Source organism: Platalea leucorodia, assembly GCF_965183815.1.
Source record: "Platalea leucorodia genome assembly, chromosome: 3".
NCBI classification, from domain to species: domain Eukaryota; kingdom Metazoa; phylum Chordata; class Aves; order Pelecaniformes; family Threskiornithidae; genus Platalea; species Platalea leucorodia.
The window spans coordinates 33,009,666-33,018,302 of record NC_138825.1 but is presented as its reverse complement, the minus strand read 5'-3'; positions in this window follow the sequence as shown (position 1 = coordinate 33,018,302).

Genomic DNA, 8,637 nt, shown 5'->3' with positions numbered 1-8,637 from the left:
GAACAATGGTAATGATAAGCACGACAACTCACGTATCTGGGCTGAGATGTGCGTCGCTGGCATCTTTTTCTTCCTACCAGCTAAAGAAGGGCCCTGTGGCCAGTGTTACTTTTAGGACTGCTAAAACCCTTGGCCACAGGCTTCAGACTAGGTCTGTGTTTCATGGAGCTGTTGAGCTTGCGGGATGGTCCTGAGCTCCTCAAGAGACTCTAAAAGCAGCCAGTAATTTATTGAGGACAGGATGGATCTTTACCATTATTTTACTACTGTGGCTCAAGACTCGTAAGACATTTCCTTATAGTCATGGAATAAATTAATGACCCAGGCAGAGGATAAACCAGAAGGCCTGATCCCTGCTTTTTGGGAGCTCCCCTGGGGGTCCCCAGCTGCATATTTTTTTGCCCCTCAAGTTGGGAGTAGGAAGAGATGGACAAAGGAGGAAGCTGCATACCTACCTGTAGTTTTCTGTGAGCAGTTATTTCAGAAACCTTTCTTAAGGCCTGAGTGAATGACTTCAGCACCCAGAAAAAAAAAATATTCCTTGTGAATTTACTAATTCTTAAACCCAGCTTTATTTATTCTCTGAATGAGCAGGTATCAGCTATGGTTGTGAAACGTACGTGTCAGAGCTCCTCAAAGTGGAATCTCCTGTCCAGACCAGTTTTGATATCTTGGGGCTGAACTCTGCCAAGGTTTCCACCGTGGCATGTTTCCCAGCTTCCTGGGAAGACCCTGTGCCACCCTCTCTGTCTCTCGGAGAGCAGCTGCCACGTGCTGTCCCCGTTCTGGCTGGTGAAGGCAGCACAACGCCTGGCTGGCGCAGCCGACCTGGAGCCAGTGCAATGCCTCCTGCAGAGAGATGCAGCACACTTCAGGGAGAGATAAGCCACCTGCAGGGAAGTGACCCAGGGGCTGATCCAGGCTATGAGTTGAGCCATGCTGCCCTGTGCAATAATTTAAGAATAGCGAAATGTAACCTAGTGATTGAGATCCAAGTGATATGATGGCTGGTGAAAATATTATTAATAATAAATATCTTTAATTCAACAGGGATTTCCCAGATAAAGACATCCTGGCACTTACTGGAAAAACAAAAAGTATTAGCTTTGAGAATCATACAACCTGCCTTCAGTTATTTGCCATCATTGTTTTTACAAAACTGTTCGTCATGTCTTCTCCTCAAGTTGCTCCTATCCATTTTTTCCACTACAGATTGTTTGAAGGAAGAGAGATTATGCTTATTAAATTTGCTAGCAATAAGCTGCAAGGGACTGCATGTACAATGGAGGACAGGGTCAGGATTCAGAATGACCTTAACAGGCTCTAGAAATGGTCTGGGGAAGGAACAGGTTAGAGAAGGGGTATGCGTGAGATTTTACACTGTTGAATAACCAGCAGCACAAAAACAGGATGGAAAGGTATAGGTCAGAGAGGAGTTTTACAGAAAATCAGCAACAGACCCTATGGTACCTTAACCTGCAGCAAGAAGCACATACAGGCTGCTCATTAGAAAATGCTTTTTAAAAAGTAAGGAGAGCAGCTTGGTCACATAGATTGCCTGGGAAGCTGTGGAGTGTCCCATCACTCAAGAGCTTCAAGGAGAGATTTGGACAAAAGTCAGTCAGAAATGATTTGTGTACTGGTGATCCTGGATGAGACAAGGCACTGGACTACAGGACCTTTCTACACCTCTTCCAGCTCTATGTTTCTATGGAGCTATGAGCTAGACTTGTTGCAGGACTGCTCCATTGCTGCACAGGGGATTCCAGCCAGGGCCCAGGAGAAGGAGGACTATCTGGTTCATCCAAGGCCTGGAGATAGCCAGAGGCTTGAGATTTGGGACAGCCAAGGGGCACAATTAACCCTGCAACCATGATGGAATCGTTACTGCAGAAAAGCCCACTGAATTTGCCAGTAGCATCTGCAGAGAATCTAGGAATAACTTGACATAAGGATTATTTTCCCTCTAGTTTAGGCTGAATCACAGTTTCTGGTATGGCCAGTAGGATGACTGTCATCACTTAGGTAGTGACTTGCACAGGATTTGCAATGCTGTAAAGCCCAGACACTTGGAAAGAGTTCATTTTCAGGGGAAACTCAGGTACTGAGCAGCCAGTCTGTGATCTAGCTCTCTTCTGCATGCACAGCCCCTAGAGCTTACGGGTCTCTTATAGACCTCCTGCCTTCAGCTCAGGTTATAAAGGGGGTCATGCTTTTAAGCTCTGGAAGTTCCAGTTCAGTCCCTGGTGTTAGCCAGCATAGCAGTCATCCCAGTCACATTGCTGCTGCGTTATTTTTGCTCTGTGGATGAAAAGAGGATTACAGTCTTCAGAGCTGCCAATCCAGATTCTTTTGGTAGCAATCCGCCCATTTATGCAAACAAAACCTGCAAAGCTAGGAGACTGACAAGTAAGATTTAGAGCAGAGTATGGAATAGTGATGCTGCATTTTGCGAGAGAGCAAATCTATGTGCATCTCACTGGAAAACCAAGTGGAGACCTTAAAGAAGATGGAGGAGAGCAGAAAGGATGCCATGATTCACCCACACACATTGAAAGGAAAAGGATAGGAAGACTATCTCAGGGCCTAGAACTGACAAGATAAAGAGAGAATGTAAATAGCTTCGACTGAGAACAGGCTTTTAAAACATGTGAAATTATTTCTGTGCCTTCTGGTTACTTCTGTTTCCCTTAGGGACTCCACCATAGTTGGTGGGGTGACATCAGAAGTGACAGAGGACAAAAAGCACTGTTTTTCTGCTGGCAGGACTCTCTTTCCTCTCTCATTTTCCTTGGAATGGAATCGTCACACTTCCACTCTCCAGAGCCTGCTCCATTTCTCCTTTCTCAGAAACAGATTTCAAGATTTTCTGGTTATATAAAATGAATAATGGAACCTTGTTCAGATGCATGGACTACAGATGTCAGCTCTGCCTCTCCCCTTCTCCCTCTCTCTTGTCCTTATTAAGGTGAGAAGCTCATCGCTCCTTTTGGAAAAGGATGGAAAAATTTCTTTGTAAGGCAAAGGAAGTATTTTTACTTAGTCCTCAAGGAATTACTGCTCAAAAATGAAGATCTGTTTCAGGATTACACACTGAACATATACATGTAAGACAGAATTTCCAGGACAATTAGGAATTTCTCAGAAGGGTCCTGAAAGAGAAATTTTTGGAAGACCTAATCTTGTATGAGCTTTGTTCAGTCTGCCAAAAACTTACTAGCTTTGTCTTATCCATCATAAGATATATCAAAAAGCATGAGACAGCTTAAATGAAGGCTGGTATTTTGTAAAAGTGACTGAGCCCATGCCAACACCCATCTGCGTTCCCACGCCGCTCACGTCCCAGTTTTGTGTCTCTTGTTTACCAGGGGCTGCCCAGAGCACCAGAGCACCAGACTGCACACACGGGCATCCACTAGCAGAAAAATATGACTGAAAGCAAATGATTACTAGTGGCTAGTATGCTTCGTATTAACTTCTGTGTGGGCAAACTCAGTCCTGATTGATAGAAAATGGTGAGAGTAACAGCCTTGGCTTTTGAAAGCCTCTCTGTAGCAAGACCAGGGAGCATAATGTGAAAGCAGAAGTTGTTATATATTCACAGGTTGTCCCAGTGCCGTTCTGTGGGGAGATGGGCCTTCAGCTTCCATTCAGACTTTTCATGCTCCTTCGAGGGTACAGCGAGGGAGTCAATTAGCACTAACGATGGCAGAGGTGATTTAGTGATATGGACACTTGTGTATAAGAAAATGACGGGTGCTGTCAGATCAGTGGAATAAAAAATCATTCCTGGAGCAGCCCGGTCATGTCAGTTAGCTAGAGGCATCAGGTGTCCAGAGAGATGAACTGCAGATCCTGACCTAAATTTAGCCTGATGAGTTGGTTTTTTTTTTTTTATTTTGCTCATTACTCTGCTCTACTGCTCTTATCCAGCAAAGCATTGAGATGCACGCTTAATTCAAAGCACATCCACACCCTGATATTCATATACTTAAAATTACAGATGTACTTATCTGAATTGCTAGATGAAAGACTGGGAGCATTACATGGTTATCTCAAGCACCCAAAATTCTTCTGGTCACACATCCCACAAAGCCAAGACGCTGACAGAAGTAGCATGGGAACCATTCACAATCCTTTGGGAACTGTAAATGATATGATGGTAACTGCGTAGCCACATATATAGCTGTTCTGTACATCTCTGCACAGATAAACACATATACAAATACTAACTACATCAGTATTTCCAAAATACATACCTACACAGATTGCCCTCTCCATCACTTCAGCCTTTCCTAGGTCACTTTGAATCGCTGAAATCTCACGGATGCAGCAGGATTCAGGGCAGGGGGAGAGGGAGAAATCAAGACTTGTAATTTTTAACTTTTGCAGTTCCTAGAAGAATTTGTCTCACCTTTCTTTTTTCTCTGCCTTTCCTTTCACTTTTAGATCCTTCACCCCGTATGAATTTTCAATAGATGTTCCAAATGCTCACGCTTTCCCTCCAGGTGAGGCTGCTCACAGATTTTCTGCGCAGACTGTCACTGTCTCTTCCATCTGCCTTTCCAAAAAGAAACTTCAGTTCCTTCACAGTCCCACACCGGCGCTTACAGGTACACATCTACTTGCAGCATGACTCTGCAAAATTACCTCTGTGCCTCATTAAGGCACCCTAGAAACTCCCACAAACAGCACCAGAGTTTGCATCTGTAGGTTCTGAAACTGCTTAAGACTCTGGAAGATGCCAGACTCATAAAGAATTTATGAAATAGAGTAAACAGAGTCTATGCATAAGGGTCTGTGCCAGGCCAACAAGCAGTCTCCTTTCTGGCCCGCAATTGCAAGACCAGGCATCTTTAATCCCCAATTGCTTCAGGAGTACTCGATAGCACCAGGCCATTAGTTAGTACCTTTTCAAGGGGTGATTCTAATTTGATGCCTTATAAGATAGGTATCTTATTAGATGCCCTACAAGGGGAAGTACATTCATTCATTATGGAAGTACATTTTGCACCCGACCCAAGAAGAAAACAGCTTATCATCAAAACTGAGCATGCAAACAGAACTGCAAGACAAAGAGAGAAGAGGAAAAGAAATCAGTGCTGAGAGCTGTAGAGCTCCCACTGCTCTGTTGTGCAAATCTCATTTTTTAAAGACTGGAAATGAGTGCAGGAAGGTCTCTGAGCTTTAGGCTAGAGAATCTGAATACATGAGGGAGAGTGTCTTTTTATTCATTTAATTTCTCTGGTTTCTTGGAAGTCGTGGTGGAAGATTTGGATATACTGAGATGTAACTGCTTTGCTCACTCCTTTCCACAGAAAAATCCATTCAGTAGACAAACAATTATTTTTATCCTACCTGCTTGCTTAAAAAGACACTGTATTATAGGGCACCTGTAGTTAAGACGGCTGTGACATCTCAGCCATATCAGACAAATTTAATTTAGATGCCACAATATAAATGCAACTACTTTGCTTTCAATGTGACCATTAAAGAAGCTGGGAAGTGGATGTGTGCCTTTATTTCTTTAGAGGGCATGAGGAAGTCTCAGAAGATGGGTTTAGATACTAAAGCCTTTTAGATTAGAATTGTTTCGTGTCATTTTCTTTAGGCATTAAGAGTTACCAGCAAATGGCTTCCTTGCTTCTTTTCTTTACTAGAGAAATCCAGGACTGCTGTACAATAGAAGAGTTTATATCGACTCGAATAATAGCAAAATTATCGTATTACAAGAGTCAAGAGAATGAAAATGGGGGAAGATGGAGAGTGTTAAACTGGTCTGGTTACATTCATTTAAGTCCATTCACTACTGGGCATTGCAGATGAAAAAGGCTGGTTTTGCTAAACGTTCAGCATCACGGTCTTCAAAGGAACTGCAGCAGCAGCCACGTCACATTTACCAAGCCCACTGAATTTCCTCCAGCAAGATGAGGAGCACCAAAACCAACATTGTGGCTGCTCCATGCTTGGAAAATGTAATGAAAAGGAAAAAAAAAAAAAAAAGGCCTGCTTTTCCTGTTTGTTTGTTTGTGTTAGTATTGGCAAACACTATCATGTTTCCAGCCTTTCTGAAAATACTCTGAAATGGATACCCAGAAAGAGTAAGCTTCTGTAATTCACAAAATCTTTCATAGGGTTACCTTTTAACAAATGCCAGCTCTGGCAAAGCAGGGCAACACAGACCCCAGAGCATGCTCCATGCCCAGCCCAGGCTGCTGCAGCTACCCCCCCAGCCTGATCTCCTACGGTGCAAGTCCTGCCTCTCCCCCTCCTTCAGCCTGGAGGCATCAGGGATGGAGGAGCTTTATGCCGGAGCTGGAATCCAGCACGCCTTCCATGCTGGGCCACTAGTTTGTCCAGCAGCAACAAGATGGAGCAGCTGAGAAGAGCCATCAGCATCACCAGAGACAAGAGGTTCATTTCTCACCAATCTCCACAGCTTCTCAGAGGAACATAAAGTCATTAGCACTTGCTCTACACTAATAACAGCCCAGATTATCTCAGCACGTGACCTGAAAATCCAGTTTCCCTACAATCCAGTATCCCACTTCTCCCTTGCCTCCCAGTCAGATGGACTCCATGGGCAAGGGGACAGATTAGTCCAGGGGACTGTATAATACTCTTAACAAAAGGATAGAGGGTCACCTCCCCAAAGTCTCATCACAACCAAACTTGGCCTTTTTAGAGAACATCCTTCCTTCAAAGCATATCCAATTTCCAGCTTCCTTTCCTCCACCAAAAAAAAAAAAAACTTTGCCTAAAATTAAGATAAATAGTCTTAACAGATTTTTTTTTTCCTTGGAGAAAAATCTTGCTTCCTAAGTTTGCTCTGCAATTCAAGATGGGCAGCAACAGTGTGCCGCAAGAAGTTGGGCGGCGAGGGCACAGGAACTTTGGCAGGAGCTTGAAAGGAGAATGAGCGATGTGGGTCAAGGGAAGGATGGGGGCAAACCTAGGTGAAGGGCCAGGGGTGGCACAGGGTGAGCGGAGGCAGTCGGACGCTTGGATGGGGCACAAAGCTGAGAGTAAGGCACAGCTATAGGGACAGTTTGGGCTCAGAGGCAGCAGCCCAGATTTGAAGGAAAAGCACACAGAGTGGATGCCAGGGCCTTGACAGACACCAGAAGCAAAGACAACCCCAAAGACAACCCCTCATGACACCTAAGTCTTTCATCCAGCTCACTTTCGGGGCCCCGCTGCGTATTGCAATGACACCCCGCACACCCCAGAGCAAGGGCACATGCAGCCTGGGCACAGGAGTGACGCAGCCATGACTTCCAAGCCGATTTCCAAGGAGAAGGACTGGTCCAGGAGCAGGGGCTCTTTCTGGCCCGCCAAGCCTGGAGGGAAAGACCCACGAGCTCTGCAAACCGCTGAGCGTCAGCGCAGAAGGGTGACCGCCCCACCCCACCCCCCGCCGTGGATCCCCCAGCCCCATTCTCCCCACTGCAAGGGTGCTGGGCGCCAAGTCCACCCCAAAGGAGATTTCACCATAACTCATAATGAGGTCGTCTTCCTTCATGCAAGCGTTTCCATAGCAACAAAGAGGCGATTCTAATCTCCAATATAAAAGAAACAGTGAAAATGACATGGTTTGAGGTCTGGGGGTTTTTTGGGGAGGGGAGAGGTTGTTGTTGCAGCTGCAAGCAGCCCTCCCTGGGCTGCAGCATCCCCCCGGCCAGCAACCCCCCATCAGCAGCGTGCGGCCAGCACCACCACGCGGCCACAGCCGCCCCCGTGGACCACCGTCCTCAACCGCACCCGCAGCAGGGCAGGGGGCAAGAGTCACGGCCGCTGCGAGCCCACGAGCCGGCGCAGAGAAGCGGGGTCCCCCCGCTGAGATCATCGGTCATCAAGGCTCCCGGCAGCCTGCACGTTCAAGGCTGCCGCAGCACAGGCGCTTCAGGTTGTTGGAGCAGAAGGTGGTAGAACTGGGATGCAAGTAGGCTCGGGCTTTAATGTGGTGGGGTGCAATCCGAACGGGTGATTGCTGTCCTCTTCCTCCAGGCCCTGCCAGGGAAGTGGAAAGCACAGCCCCGGATTCACCCGCGGACTGGGAAATTAGTTCAGTAGTATAGGCTTCGGAGGACAGCAGTCCTGTGGGCAGACTGCTCTCAGGTACAGGGGTGATGGGAAGCACTGTGATTATTATTCCCTCTCTCCTGGCAAGCAACACGGGCCTATATCCTAATTCGTGGTGTGCTATTTCCAATCGGGTAGCCGGGCTATCAAGCATCAAACATCCCCCCTCAGCTCTACTATGACAGGCAGAGCAGGGGGAAAATACGCTGTGCTTCATTCACTGCAGTCTAAAGCAGTATGTAGAACAAGTAGACCAGCACATAAAAGAGCAAAGCACAAGGCTTGGAGCAGGGCTGCGAGGCAGTCTGGTAATATAAGTAGTAGAAGTATATGTAAGTAGTTGCTTCAGAAATATCACTTGCTTTTGCTAGATGAATACCAATACTAGCACTGTGGTACTAATATCACTTCTGGGGCTCACTAGCACTGGCACCCGTGAAAAATAAGACTTCCATTTTCTCTGGCCAGATCCTGGAATAATATCTCTTGTCTCCCTAGTTGTGACATTAACACTGATATCATCTCAGTACCTTATTTACGCTTGCAAAAGGTCTA